The sequence below is a fragment of the Ranitomeya imitator genome, chromosome 4 (genome assembly GCF_032444005.1).
Source record: "Ranitomeya imitator isolate aRanImi1 chromosome 4, aRanImi1.pri, whole genome shotgun sequence".
NCBI lineage: Eukaryota > Metazoa > Chordata > Amphibia > Anura > Dendrobatidae > Ranitomeya > Ranitomeya imitator.
The window spans coordinates 549,868,397-549,885,861 of NC_091285.1; positions in this window are offsets into that span (position 1 = coordinate 549,868,397).

Below are 17,465 nucleotides of genomic sequence, written 5' to 3' on the forward strand. Positions count from 1 at the left end.
CTACCTGTCCTCTGCAGGTTGAGCTCTGTATAATCCCTCCACATCACAGATTGACAACATTCTGTGTACACTGTGCATAGGCAGAAAGCTGACAATCAGGGCTGGGGGCATGGTTGGAATGTGTTTCAGCAGACCAAGTAGTCACCTAGTGATAATCTCCTGCTGATAAACAGTGATTTTATACAAACTGCACTAAGCAGCCCAGTAAGGCCGGGTTCCCATTAGCGTAAGGCATCCGATGTTAGAGCATTGGACGCGATATGCTAATGACACTCAGCTCCAGCTCTGCCGCGAGGGTGAGCCGAGTGTCAGTGCTCTGTGCTCCACTGCTCTCGCATGACAGTATCGGGGCACAGCTGCAGAGGAGACGGAGAAAGTAGTTTTTCCATCTCCTCTGCTGCCGCTGTCGGCAGAAATTGCACTGCACTCGGGTGACATCCGAGTGCAGTGCGATGTTTCACATGCACCCATAGACTTATATAGATCTGCTCGATCCAATTCTCGGGTGCAATAGCAGCATGCTGCTATTGTTTTTACATGCCGAATCGGCATGAGAAAATAATCGCAGATGTGAGCTGCCTCATAGAGGAACATTGCGGGGAATGCAATCCGATTTTTTATAAAATTGCACTTGTCTGAACTGATCGCAAGTGGGAGCGAGACCTAAATGATACATGGCTGGAATTGGGGTCTCTTAGATTATATAGAAAACTCCTGGTGACGGAATGCCTTTCTGCCTGTTGCGCCTCTCTTGTGTTCTGGATCTCAGTGCAGCTGGAGGAATGTGTGCGTTTTGAGCTTATTGGTTTTACAATTAACCAGTGCCGATGTTGTTTGTTATTTGCACAAAAGATTACTTGCCTTAATGACCAAGAAGAAAAACCATAGCCATGTCTAATCCCTACGTTGGGGGTTTGAGACGGGTCCCCCATATTGTACTAAAGAGTAGGATACCCTGGTAAGGGATCCCATTGAAGGTTGTTGAACTTAACAGAGAAAGTATTATGGGACTTGTTATGAAAATGTCTTATTGAGAAAGCTTTATTGAATTATTGCACTTAATCTAAAAATGTTTTACTGAACTTAGTAGGAAAGTGTTTTGCTAATGTCTTATTCCATGTTTTATGCTCGACAGTTATGTTAAAGCAACGTTCAAGTTTGAAATGCCTCCCATAAAGGGAAGAAGGTTTTTACTTATTTCACTTGTTGATATGCATATCAGAAAATTGTTCACAAGTTTTCTTATAACACCTGTTTTACTCTGCTCCAGCCTGAGGAAGGGCTGTGCTTAACGGTGGGGGGTATGTGGTGCCCCTTAGGGTCCAGTCGCTACAGAGTACTGCACCTCATCCAGAGGTGTGGTATTTCGCTCTCAGGTAAGGAGCCGGCGTGGCACAGAACCCTACACCTGCATCCAACATTAGACAATTCAGTCAGGGATCCTGGATGTACCCTAAGGGAGGAAGGTCTCATCTCAGGCTGGATAGGAAAGGGTGTTGAAAGAGTTGGTGGGGTAGGTAGAGTAGGAGAGGAGCTTAGTAAGGAAGAGTTAGGAAAGATCTAGAAAGTTGGGGAGTTGGTGAGAGGAGTGGAGCTGAACAGACTTGAGGGTCTGCAGCTCCTGACAGACAGAAGAGAGAAGTGAGAGGGAGAAGCAGAAGGAAGCTCCCAGAAGGACAGAAGGAGTCCTAGGGGCACAGATAGTGAGAGATCCATCCGTGGGGCCTGCATCTGCAGGTCCGCATGATCGGTGGAGGGACCAGGTTGCAGTCAGGGGACCAGCCCCATTCTAGTGGAGAAACTGCACCGTATTCCAAATTATTAAGCAAATTGGATTTAAGTGTCATAAATATTTCCCGAAAACTTAAGCGTGATCATCATAAGAGATTTGTGGCTGATTCTGAGCACAGACTGCTATCAAACGAGAAAGAAACATGCAAATTCTGATTCTGAGCACAGACGTGTTCGTACTGATAAAGGCAGAATGAGGAAGGTTTCTGCCAGGCATGTTCATCGGATTAAGAGAGCAACTGCTAAAAAGCCATTACAAACCAGCAAAAAAGATATTTGAAACTGCTGGTGCCTCTGGAGTCCCTCGAACCTCAAGCTGTAGGATCCTTCAAAGGCTTGCTGTGGTTCATAAAGCTATTATTTGGCCACCCCTAAACAGTGGTCACAAGCAGAAATGGTTGCAGTGGGCCAAGACATACTTGAAGACTAATTTTTAAACAGTCTTGTTTACTGATGAGTGTCGAGCAACCCTGGATGGTCCAGATGCATGGAGTAGTGGATGGTTGGTGGATGGCTACCATGTCCCAACAAGGCTGCAACGTCAGCAAGGGGGTGGAGGAGTCATGTTTTGGGTCAGAATCATGGGGAAACAGCTGGAAGGGGCCTTTAAGGTTCCTGAAGGTGTGAAAATGACCTCTGCAAAGTACGGTATATACAGTTTCTGACTGACAACTTTCTTCCATATAGAAAACAGAATCGTGCCTTCAAGAGCAAAATCATCTTCATGCATGACAATGCGCCACCTCATGCTGCAAAGAATACCTCTGAGTCATTGGCTGCTATGGGCATAAAAGGAGATAAACTCATGGTGTGGCCACCATCTTCTCCTGACCTCAACCCTATAGAGAACCTTTGGAGTATCATCAAGCACAAGATCTATGAGGGTGGGAGGCAGGTCACATCAAAACAGCAGCTCTGGGAGGCTATTCTGACTTCATGCAAGGAAATACAAGCAGAAACTCTCAATTTCGATGGATGCAATAAATGTGAAGGTGATATCAAAGAAGGGTTCCTATGTTAACATGTAACTTGGCCTGTTAGGATGTTTTGGAGCTAAATAGCTTTTTTGTTCAGTGAATGTGACCTCCTAATGCTGCAAATTCCACAAATGAGCATTTTCAGTTCTTTAAAACATATCAAATGTTTAGAAATTCTACTGTGCCTAATAATTTGGAACAGTGCATTTTGAGTTTTTATAAATTTTGGAGATTATACTGTTATCATTGGGAGGTTTCTTCAATAAAATTCGATGTATAATCTAACGGGTGATGACTTTTATTAGACTGACTGTCATTTGCACCGACCATTTAGGAAAATCAGAGAAAAATATCATTTGCATAATAATTTGGAACGGTGTAAGGACTCAGCTAGATAACCGGAGGCTGTGGTATCTGTATGTGCCACAGCCACATCTGCACACATTCGCTGAAAGGGCAGCCATAGAGGATCCAGGGGGATTCAGCACAAACCGCCTGACGAGATCCACGGCTGCTGGCTTGGGACACTGTGTGGCAGGCGCAGGGCAGGAGAGACGAAGCCAGCGCAGAGAGATGGCCAGGAAAGGACATATGAAAGAGGGTTCTGGAAAGTGCATCAAAATTACTTGAGAGCTGGCTGGACCACAAACCTGAAGGACACAGCACCCCAACTGGGGCAACTAAGAACTGTGAGAAAAGCATTGGAAACTGCACCACGCTGTGTCCTTACATTTATTTACTGCACCATCCACCCTACACCATATCCACCATCATTTACAACCAAAGTGCCCTGGGACTAAAACTCTGCCTGTGAAGAGCTCTACCAACTCTGCTGCATCACCATCAGCCCCAGCGGTCTTTTCAAGCAGCATCGGCTAACATCTCACATTTGCCAAATACCACAGGTGGCATCACGAACATTTATCCCATAAACTTTAATCCCCTTTTATTGGACACCCAGGGCCACGGACCAGGTCACTGCTGCCGTGACACGTCACCTTTAAGAACCGGCCCGGTACCGAGTATCCCACGGTCCTAGCGGGCGCTCTACATGCTCTCCCTGGCTGGTAGCAATGAGGGTTAGAATAGTAAAGGTACGTTCACACAAGGCGTTTTTTCAGCTTTTTTTTTTCCACAGCAAAACCTGATCTCTTGGCAGAAAAGAAGCTGCAGAAGAAAATAATGTTTTCCGTGCTTTTTTGCAGCATTTTTTATGCGTTTTTTTTGCGGCAGTTTTGGAATGCTAGGTTTGTCTCTTCTGCATGCTAATAAAGTTTAGTATTGAAAAAAAGTCCTATTTTAAAGAATGACGTTTTGGCACAAAGAACGCTGCAAAATATGATACCTGCATTTTTGGTGCGTTTTTTCAGTGTTTTTCACAACAGATTTAAGTCAATGAGTGAAAAACACTGAAAAAATGCTGAAATAAATGTCATGCTCTGTCCAAAAAGCCATGCAAAGCACAAAATACTGATGATAAAAAAAACAAAAAAACAATGTGTGTCCATGAGATTTCTGAAATCTCATAGGCATTGCTGGTACTATAAAATGCAGCTGAAAATTAGCATAAAAAAGCATAAAAAAAACACACAGCAAAAAGCAAAGTGTGAACTTAGCCTAACTGATGCTATAATCTAATGGTCATTTTACCTGTGAAAATCTGCAGATAAAAGCTGGACCAATTTTGTCCTGTGTGGATTCACACTTATAGGGCAACTAGGTGAAGAGCCCGACGTTGCCCGGGCATAGTAACTAACTGTGGTTAGTTCTAACAAATTACCGTGCAGCACGGTGGCTCAGTGCTTAGCACAGCAGCCTTGCAGCGCTGGGGTCCTGGGTGCAAACCCCACCAAGGACAACATCTGCAAAGAGTTTGTATGTTCTCTCCGTGTTTGCGTGGGTTTCCTCCGGGCACTCCGGTTTCCTCCCACATTCCAAAGACATACTGATAGGGAATTTAGATTGTGAGCCCCAACGGGGACAGCGATGATATGTTAGTGATATATAAAAATAAAGATTATTATTATAATGATTATATCTCTATATAAAGCTGAGGGTATAGCCCCTCCCACGCCGCATAGCTCACTCTCTCTAATATCAGACATCACCCATCAGCCAGAGCCACTGGACAACTACCCTTAATATCCCACATCATCCCATCAGTCAGAGCCACCGGACTACTACTCCTAATTTCCCACATCATCCCGTCAGAGCCACCGGACTACTACCCCTAATATCCCACATCATCCCGGCAGAGCCACGGGACTACTACCAATAATACCCCACATCATCCCATCAGAGCCACCGGACTACTACCCCTAATATCCCACATCATCCCGCCAGAGCCACGGGACTACTACCAATAATACCCCACATCATCCCATCAGAGCCACCGGACTACTACCCCTAACATCCCACATCATCCCGCCAGAGCCACGGGACTACTACCAATAATACCCCACATCATCCCATCAGAGCCACCGGACTACTACCCCTAACATCCCACATCATCCCGCCAGAGCCACGGGACTACTACCAATAATACCCCACATCATCCCATCAGAGCCACCGGACTACTACCCCTAATATCCCACATCATCCCGCCAGAGCCACGGGACTACTACCAATAATACCCCACATCATCCCATCAGAGCCACCGGACTACTACCCCTAACATCCCACATCATCCCGCCAGAGCCACGGGACTACTACCAATAATACCCCACATCATCCCATCAGAGCCACCGGACTACTACCCCTAACATCCCACATCATCCCGCCAGAGCCACGGGACTACTACCAATAATACCCCACATCATCCCATCAGAGCCACCGGACTACTACCCCTAACATCCCACATCATCCCGCCAGAGCCACGGGACTACTACCAATAATACCCCACATCATCCCATCAGAGCCACCGGACTACTACCCCTAATATCCCACATCATCCCGCCAGAGCCACCGGACTACTACCCCTAATACCCCACATCATCCCATCAGAGCCACCGGACTACTACCCCTAATATCCCACATCATCCCGCCAGAGCCACCGGACTACTGCCACTAATACCCCACATCATCCCATCAGAGCCACCGGACTACTACCCCTAATATCCCACATCATCCCGCCAGAGCCACCGGACTACTACCCCTAATACCCCACATCATCCCATCAGAGCCACCGGACTACTACCCCTAATATCCCACATCATCCCGCCAGAGCCACCGGACTACTGCCACTAATACCCCACATCATCCCATCAGAGCCACCGGACTACTACCCCTAATATCCCACATCATCCCGCCAGAGCCACCGGACTACTGCCACTAATACCCCACATCATCCCATCAGAGCCACCGGACTACTACCCCTAATATCCCACATCATCCCATCAGAGCCACCGGACTACTACACCTAATATCCCACATCATCCCATCAGAGCCACCGGACTACTACCCCTAATATCCCACATCATCCCATCAGAGCCACCGGATTACTACCCCTAATATCCCACATCATCCCATCAGAGCCACCGGACTACTACCCCTAATATCCCACATCATCCCGCCAGAGCCACCGGACTACTGCCACTAATACCCCACATCATCCCATCAGAGCCACCGGACTACTACCCCTAGTATCCCACATCATCCCGCCAGAGCCACCGGACTACTACCCCTAATATCCCACATCATCCCGCCAGAGCCACCGGACTACTACCCCTAATATCCCACATCATCCCGCCAGAGCCACCGGACTACTGCCACTAATACCCCACATCATCCCATCAAAGCCACCGGACTACTACCCCTAATATCCCACATCATCCCGCCAGAGCCACCGGACTACTGCCACTAATACCCCACATCATCCCATCAGAGCCACCGGACTACTAACCCTAATATCCCACATCATCCCGCCAGAGCCACCGGACTACTGCCACTAATACCCCACATCATCCCATCAGAGCCACCGGACTACTACCCCTAATATCCCACATCATCCCGCCAGAGCCACGGGACTACTACCAATAATACCCCACATCATCCCATCAGAGCCACCGGACTACTACCCCTAATATCCCACATCATCCCGCCAAAGCCACCGGACTACTACCCCTAATATCCCACATCATCCCGCCAGAGCCACCGGATTACTACCACTAATATCCCATATCATCCCATCAGAGCCACAGGATTACTACCACTAATACCCCACATCATCCCATCAGAGCCACCGGATTACTACCACTAATACCCCACATCATCCTATCAGAGCCACCGGACTACTGCCACTAATACCCCACATCATCCCATCAGAGCCACCGGACTACTACCCCTAATATCCCACATCATCCCGCCAGAGCCACCGGACTACTGCCACTAATACCCCACATCATCCCATCAGAGCCACCGGACTACTACCCCTAATATCCCACATCATCCCGCCAGAGCCACCGGACTACTGCCACTAATATCCTATATCATCCCATCAGAGCCACCGGACTACTACCACTAATACCCCACATCATCCCATCAGAGCCACCGGACTACTACCACTAATACCCCACATCATCCCGCCAGAGCCACCGGACTACTGCCACTAATACCCCACATCATCCCATCAGAGCCACCGGACTACTGCCACTAATACCCCACATCATCCCATCAGAGCCACCGGATTACTACCACTAATATCCCACATCATCCCGGCAGAGCCACCGGACTACTACCACTAATACCCCACATCAGCCCATCAGAGCCACCGGACTACTACCACTAATACCCCACATCATCCCATCAGAGCCACCGGATTACTGCCACTAATATCCCACATCATCCCATCAGAGCCACCGGATTACTACCACTAATACCCCACATCATCCCATCAGAGCCACCGGATTATTACCACTAATACCCCACATCATCCCATCAGAGCCACCGGACTACTGCCACTAATACCCCACATCATCCCATCAGAGCCACCGGACTACTACCCCTAAAATCCCACATCATCCCGCCAGAGCCACCGGACTACTGCCACTAATACCCCACATCATCCCATCAGAGCCACCGGACTACTACCCCTAATATCCCACATCATCCCGCCAGAGCCACCGGACTACTGCCACTAATACCCCACATCATCCCATCAGAGCCACCGGACTACTACCACTAATACCCCACATCATCCCATCAGAGCCACCGGACTACTACCCCTAATATCCCACATCATCCCGCCAGAGCCACGGGACTACTACCAATAATACCCCACATCATCCCATCAGAGCCACCGGACTACTACCCCTAATATCCCACATCATCCCGCCAATGCCACCGGACTACTACCCCTAATATCCCACATCATCCCGCCAGAGCCACCGGATTACTACCACTAATATCCCATATCATCCCATCAGAGCCACCGGATTACTACCACTAATACCCCACATCATCCCATCAGAGCCACCGGATTACTACCACTAATACCCCACATCATCCCATCAGAGCCACCGGACTACTGCCACTAATACCCCACATCATCCCATCAGAGCCACCGGACTACTACCCCTAATATCCCACATCATCCCGCCAGAGCCACCGGACTACTGCCACTAATACCCCACATCATCCCATCAGAGCCACCGGACTACTACCCCTAATATCCCACATCATCCCGCCAGAGCCACCGGACTACTGCCACTAATATCCTATATCATCCCATCAGAGCCACCGGACTACTACCACTAATACCCCACATCATCCCATCAGAGCCACCGGACTACTACCACTAATACCCCTCATCATCCCGCCAGAGCCACCGGACTACTGCCACTAATACCCCACATCATCCCATCAGAGCCACCGGATTACTGCCACTAATACCCCACATCATCCCATCAGAGCCACCGGATTACTACCACTAATATCCCACATCATCCCGGCAGAGCCACCGGACTACTACCACTAATACCCCACATCATCCCATCAGAGCCACCGGACTACTACCACTAATACCCCACATCATCCCATCAGAGCCACCGGATTACTGCCACTAATATCCCACATCATCCCGGCAGAGCCACCGGATTACTACCACTAATACCCCACATCATCCCATCAGAGCCACCGGATTATTACCACTAATACCCCACATCATCCCATCAGAGCCACCGGACTACTGCCACTAATACCCCACATCATCCCATCAGAGCCACCGGACTACTACCGCTAATATCACACATCATCCCGCCAGAGCCACCGGACTACTGCCACTAATACCCCACATCATCCCATCAGAGCCACCGGACTACTACCCCTAATATCCCACATCATCCCGCCAGAGCCACCGGACTACTGCCACTAATATCCTATATCATCCCATCAGAGCCATCGGACTACTACCACTAATACCCCACATCATCCCGCCAGAGCCACCGGACTACTGCCACTAATACCCCACATCATCCCATCAGAGCCACCGGATTACTGCCACTAATATCCCACATCATCCCATCAGAGCCACCGGACTACTACCACTAATACCCCACATCATCCCATCAGAGCCACCGGACTACTACCACTAATACCCCACATCATCCCGGCAGAGCCACCGGACTACTACCACTAATACCCCACATCATCCCATCAGAGCCACCGGACTACTACCACTAATACCCCACATCATCCCGGCAGAGCCACCGGACTACTACCACTAATACCCCACATCATCCCATCAGAGCCACCGGACTACTACCACTAATACCCCACATCATCCCATCAGAGCCACCGGACTACTACCACTAATACCCCACATCATCCCATCAGAGCCACCGGATTACTGCCACTAATATCCCACATCATCCCATCAGAGCCACCGGATTACTACCACTAATATCCCACATCATCCCATCAGAGCCACCGGACTACTACCACTAATACCCCACATCATCCCATCAGAGCCACCGGACTACTACCCCTAATATCCCACATCATCCCATCAGAGCCACCGGACTACTACCCCTAATATCCCACATCATCCCATCAGAGCCACCGGACTACTACCCCTAATACCCCACATCATCCCATCAGAGCCACCGGACTACTACCACTAATACCCCACATCATCCCATCAGAGCCACCGGACTACTACCCCTAATATCCCACATCATCCCGCCAGAGCCACCGGACTACTACCACTAATACCCCACATCATCCCATCAGAGCCACCGGACTACTACCACTAATACCCCACATCATCCCATCAGAGCCACCGGACTACTACCACTAATACCCCACATCATCCCATCAGAGCCACCGGACTACTACCACTAATACCCCACATCATCCCATCAGAGCCACCGGACTACTACCACTAATACCCCACATCATCCCATCAGAGCCACCGGACTACTACCACTAATACCCCACATCATCCCATCAGAGCCACCGGATTACTACCACTAATACCCCACATCATCCCATCAGAGCCACCGGACTACTACCCCTAATATCCCACATCATCCCATCAGAGCCACCGGACTACTACCACTAATACCCCACATCATCCCATCAGAGCCACCGGATTACTACCACTAATACCCCACATCATCCCATCAGAGCCACCGGACTACTACCCCTAATATCCCACATCATCCCATCAGAGCCACCGGACTACTACCACTAATACCCCACATCATCCCATCAGAGCCACCGGATTACTACCACTAATACCCCACATCATCCCATCAGAGCCACCGGACTACTACCCCTAATATCCCACATCATCCCATCAGAGCCACCGGACTACTACCCCTAATATCCCACATCATCCCATCAGAGCCACCGGACTACTACCCCTAATATCCCACATCATCCCATCAGAGCCACCGGACTACTACCCCTAATACCCCACATCATCCCATCAGAGCCACCGGACTACTACCACTAATACCCCACATCATCCCATCAGAGCCACCGGACTACTACCCCTAATATCCCACATCATCCCGCCAGAGCCACCGGACTACTACCACTAATACCCCACATCATCCCACCAGAGCCACCGGATTACTACCACTAATACCCCACATCATCCCATCAGAGCCACCGGACTACTACCACTAATACCCCACATCATCCCATCAGAGCCACCGGACTACTACCACTAATACCCCACATCATCCCATCAGAGCCACCGGACTACTACCACTAATACCCCACATCATCCCATCAGAGCCACCGGACTACTACCACTAATACCCCACATCATCCCATCAGAGCCACCGGATTACTACCACTAATACCCCACATCATCCCATCAGAGCCACCGGACTACTACCACTAATACCCCACATCATCCCATCAGAGCCACCGGACTACTACCCCTAATATCCCACATCATCCCATCAGAGCCACCGGACTACTACCCCTAATATCCCACATCATCCCATCAGAGCCACCGGACTACTACCACTAATACCCCACATCATCCCATCAGAGCCACCGGACTACTACCCCTAATATCCCACATCATCCCGCCAGAGCCACCGGACTACTACCACTAATACCCCACATCATCCCACCAGAGCCACCGGACTACTACCACTAATACCCCACATCATCCCATCAGAGCCACCGGACTACTACCACAAATACCCCACATCATCCCATCAGAGCCACCGGACTACTACCACTAATACCCCACATCATCCCATCAGAGCCACCGGACTACTACCACTAATACCCCACATCATCCCATCAGAGCCACCGGACTACTACCACTAATACCCCACATCATCCCATCAGAGCCACCGGACTATTACCACTAATACCCCACATCATCCCATCAGAGCCACCGGACTACTACCACTAATACCCCACATCATCCCATCAGAGCCACCGGACTACTACCACTAATACCCCACATCATCCCATCAGAGCCACCGGACTACTACCCCTAATATCCCACATCATCCCATCAGAGCCACCGGACTACTACCACTAATATCCCACATCATCCCATCAGAGCCACCGGACTACTACCACTAATACCCCACATCATCCCATCAGAGCCACCGGACTACTACCACTAATACCCCACATCATCCCATCAGAGCCACCGGACTACTACCACTAATACCCCACATCATCCCATCAGAGCCACCGGACTATTACCACTAATACCCCACATCATCCCATCAGAGCCACCGGACTACTACCACTAATACCCCACATCATCCCATCAGAGCCACCGGACTACTACCACTAATACCCCACATCATCCCATCAGAGCCACCGGACTACTACCACTAATACCCCACATCATCCCATCAGAGCCACCGGACTACTACCACTAATATCCCACATCATCCCATCAGAGCCACCGGACTACTACCACTAATACCCCACATCATCCCATCAGAGCCACCGGACTACTACCACTAATACCCCACATCATCCCATCAGAGCCACCGGACTACTACCACTAATACCCCACATCATCCCATCAGAGCCACCGGACTACTACCACTAATACCCCACATCATCCCATCAGAGCCACCGGACTACTACCCCTAATATCCCACATCATCCCATCAGAGCCACCGGATTACTACCACTAATACCCCACATCATCCCATCAGAGCCACCGGATTACTACCACTAATATCCCACATCATCCCATCAGAGCCACCGGACTACTACCCCTAATATCCCACATCATCCCATCAGAGCCACCGGACTACTACCCCTAATACCCCACATCATCCCATCAGAGCCACCGGACTACTACCCCTAATACCCCACATCATCCCATCAGAGCCACCGGACTACTACCACTAATACCCCACATCATCCCATCAGAGCCACCGGACTACTACCACTAATACCCCACATCATCCCATCAGAGCCACCGGACTACTACCCCTAATATCCCACATCATCCCATCAGAGCCACCGGACTACTACCACTAATATCCCACATCATCCCATCAGAGCCACCGGACTACTACCACTAATACCCCACATCATCCCATCAGAGCCACCGGACTACTACCACTAATACCCCACATCATCCCATCAGAGCCACCGGACTACTACCACTAATATCCCACATCATCCCATCAGAGCCACCGGACTACTACCACTAATACCCCACATCATCCCATCAGAGCCACCGGACTACTACCACTAATACCCCACATCATCCCATCAGAGCCACCGGATTACTACCACTAATACCCCACATCATCCCATCAGAGCCACCGGACTACTACCACTAATACCCCACATCATCCCATCAGAGCCACCGGACTACTACCACTAATACCCCACATCATCCCATCAGAGCCACCGGACTACTACCCCTAATATCCCACATCATCCCATCAGAGCCACCGGACTACTACCACTAATATCCCACATCATCCCATCAGAGCCACCGGACTACTACCACTAATACCCCACATCATCCCATCAGAGCCACCGGACTACTACCACTAATACCCCACATCATCCCATCAGAGCCACCGGACTACTACCACTAATATCCCACATCATCCCATCAGAGCCACCGGACTACTACCACTAATACCCCACATCATCCCATCAGAGCCACCGGACTACTACCACTAATACCCCACATCATCCCATCAGAGCCACCGGATTACTACCCCTAATACCCCACATCATCCCATCAGAGCCACCGGACTACTACCCCTAATACCCCACATCATCCCATCAGAGCCACCGGACTACTACCCCTAATACCCCACATCATCCCATCAGAGCCACCAGACTACTACCACTAATACCCCACATCATCCCATCAGAGCCACCGGATTACTACCCCTAATACCCCACATCATCCCATCAGAGCCACCGGACTACTACCACTAATACCCCACATCATCCCATCAGAGCCACCGGACTACTACCCCTAATACCCCACATCATCCCATCAGAGCCACCGGATTACTGCCACTAATACCCCACATCATCCCATCAGAGCCACCGGATTACTACCCCTAATACCCCACATCATCCCATCAGAGCCACCGGACTACTACCACTAATACCCCACATCATCCCATCAGAGCCACCGGACTACTACCCCTAATATCCCACATCATCCCATCAGAGCCACCGGACTACTACCACTAATACCCCACATCATCCCATCAGAGCCACCGGACTACTACCACTAATACCCCACATCATCCCATCAGAGCCACCGGACTACTACCCCTAATACCCCACATCATCCCATCAGAGCCACCGGACTACTACCACTAATACCCCACATCATCCCATCAGAGCCACCGGACTACTACCACTAATACCCCACATCATCCCATCAGAGCCACCGGATTACTACCCCTAATACCCCACATCATCCCATCAGAGCCACCGGACTACTACCCCTAATACCCCACATCATCCCATCAGAGCCACCGGACTACTACCCCTAATACCCCACATCATCCCATCAGAGCCACCGGACTACTACCCCTAATACCCCACATCATCCCATCAGAGCCACCGGACTACTACCCCTAATACCCCACATCATCCCATCAGAGCCAACATTGTCAGGTTGTGTTTCTGTTTTTAATCTGTGTTTGAAGTTAATGAGATGCTTCATGCCAGACAAAGAAGTTCCTGATTCTGGGCTCCCCCAGCAGTCTGTGGAGCAGGGTGGTCCGTGTCGGCACGGAGATAAATTGTGTTATTTCCAGCTTTACAGGAGGACAATAACACCATTGAAATGATAAGAATAATAGGCCTCAGTTACCAGAACTGTCTACAAGGAAAACTGTTGCTCATAGCAACCAATCACAGCTCACCTTCTTTTAAACAGCTCTGGTGAAATGAAAGATGCTTAGTGATTGGTTGGGGCTATGTGGAGTGGGCGTTGCTGACACACACACACACACACACACACACACACACACACACACACACACACACACACACACACACACACACACACACATTTTTATATATATAGATGTGGGCAGGACTCACTAATAAGGCATCTGACCAATAGTTTGGGAGCAGACACATATCTTACGGATGTGCAATTGATATACAAAATCCTAAAATTTTATACAACATTTTTTATTTAGATACACTTTTTAATACCAAACTAAATTCATATGTAAGTTATTGTTCTATTTATTAAGAGTGAGTTTCCATACCACAATATTATGTGTGATTCACAAAGATTGCTGCATATTTTCATTGCAATACTAAAGATATTCACAAGGGGAAGTATTATCTTATTGTCAGCCACTCTCCTACCATATTCTGTCATGTGAATTTGAACAGGAAATATTTTGTTCCAATTTTATTATACTTAATGTATAATTCGTCATATCCTTATATCTAGGAATTGCTGCGCTTGCTGCAGGTGCAGCTGACATACTGAGATTAAGGCCGTGTTCACACAGAGTTTTTCAGGTGTTCAAAAGCTGCAAGTTCTTCAAGTGGAAAACACTTCAGGAAACGTTTTTTTACGTGTTTCTGGTGGATTTATTTTTTTTCTTGTTTTTAAGAGGTTTTACTATGTGAAAAATACATGGGAAAAGAAATTAATTTTAAAACACAACATGGAAATCCAGAGTACATTTAGCCCATATGTTTTTTTATTTATACCATATTAAAACCACCAACATTCACCATCCAACCTGACGGATCTGGAGAGGATCTGTAAGGAAGAATGGCAGAGGATCCCCAATTCCAGGTGTGAAATACTTGTTGCATTATTCCCAAGAAGACTCATGACTGTACTAGCTCAGGCCAGTCTCACACGTCCAGATAATTCCGGTACCGGAAAAATCGGTACCGGAATTATCTGTGTCCGTGTGCCGGTGCGTTTCTGTGGCACATCAGTGTGGCACACGTGTGGCACACGTGTGCCAACCGGGTACCCCACGCACCGTGCCGGAGACAGCGCTAAAGTTTAGCGCTGTCCCCGGCATCGTGCTGAAGCCCCATTCATATCTTCCCTGCAGCAGCGTTTGCTGTAGAGAAGATATGAATATTAGTGTGTAAAATGCAGATCCAGGCCATCACCCCCCTCCCACCCCCTGTGCGCCAACCCCCCCACCCCCGCTGTGATTAAAATACTCACCTAGCTTCCGGATCCCTCACAGCGTCGTGTCCTGGCCGCACCTTGTACCTTGCACATAGATCTTTATTTTAAACACACTTATTCATATCTTCTCTACAGCAAACGCTGCTGCAGGGAAGATATGAATCGCGGCTTCAGCACCAGTGGGGGGGACAGCGCTTAATGTAGCGCTGTCCCCTGCACGGCACACAGACTGCACACGGACAACGTCCGTGTGCGGTATGTGCTTTACACAGACCCATTGACTTTAATGGGTCCGTGTAATACGTGCGCTCCAATGAACACTGACATGTCTCCGTGTTTGGCACACGGAGACATGGTCCACAAAAAATCAATGACATCTGAACAGATGCATTGATTTTTATGTGTCTACGTGTGTCAGTGTCTCCGGTACGTGAGGAAACTGTCACCTCACGTACCGGAGCCACTGACGTGTGAAACCGGCCTCAAAAGGATGCTTCTACTCAGGGTTGGACTGGCCCACCGGACACCGGTGAAACGCCCGGTGGGCCCCGCCCCAGAGAGGAGGAGGAAGAAAAAAAAGAAGGATGCGGGCCCTTTGAATCTTCAGGCCGCCACCGCCACGACCAGGTGCCCCCCCGGTGCCAGTGCTGGCATCGGGCCCCCCTTCTAATACTCACCTCTCCTCGTTCTGGGCGGCAGCTGCAGTGTCTTCAGCGCCCTCTGACTCTGCGATGTCTCAGGGCAGAGGGTGCGATAACATCATCACTGCGTGCTCAGCCTCTCTGTCCTGAGCATTGCAGAGCCAGAGAGACACTGAGTGTACCGGGCCTGCAGTGGGAACGGGAGAGGTGAGGATCTTACTTTTTTTTTTAATGTATGGGGCCCGTAGTAATGTATGGAGGAGAGGGGGGTCCCATAATACTGTATGGAGGAGTTGGGGGGCATAATACTGTGTGGAGGAGTGGGGGGGCATAATACTGTGTGGAGGAGCTGGGGGGCATAATACTGTGTGGAGGAGCGGGGGGGCATAATACTGTGTGAGGGAGCTGGGGGGCATGATACTGTGTGGAGGAGCTGGGCGGGGCATAATACTGTGTGGAGGAGCTGGGGGCATAATACTGTGTGGAGGAGCGGGGGGCATAATACTGTGTGGAGGAGCTGGGGGGCATAATACTGTGTGGAGGATCAGGGGGGCATAATACTGTGTGGAGGGGCGGGGGCCCATAATACTGTATGGAGAAGCGGGGGGGGCATACTACTGTGTGAGGGAGCTGGGGGGCATGATACTGTGTGGAGGAGCTGGGCTGGGCATAATACTGTGTGGAGGAGATGGGGGCATAATACTGTGTGGAGGAGCGGGGGGCATGACACTATGTGGAGGAGCAAGGGGCATAATACCGTGTGGAGGAGCAGCGTCCCATAATACTGTGTGGAGGAGCCGGGGGGTCCCATAATACTGTGTGGAGGAGCAGGGGGGCATAATACTGTATGGGGGAGCAGGGTCCCATGATACTGTGTGGAGGAGCGGGGGGGAATAATACTGTGTGATGGAGCGCGGGGCCCATAATACTGTATGGAGGAGCGGAGGCATAATA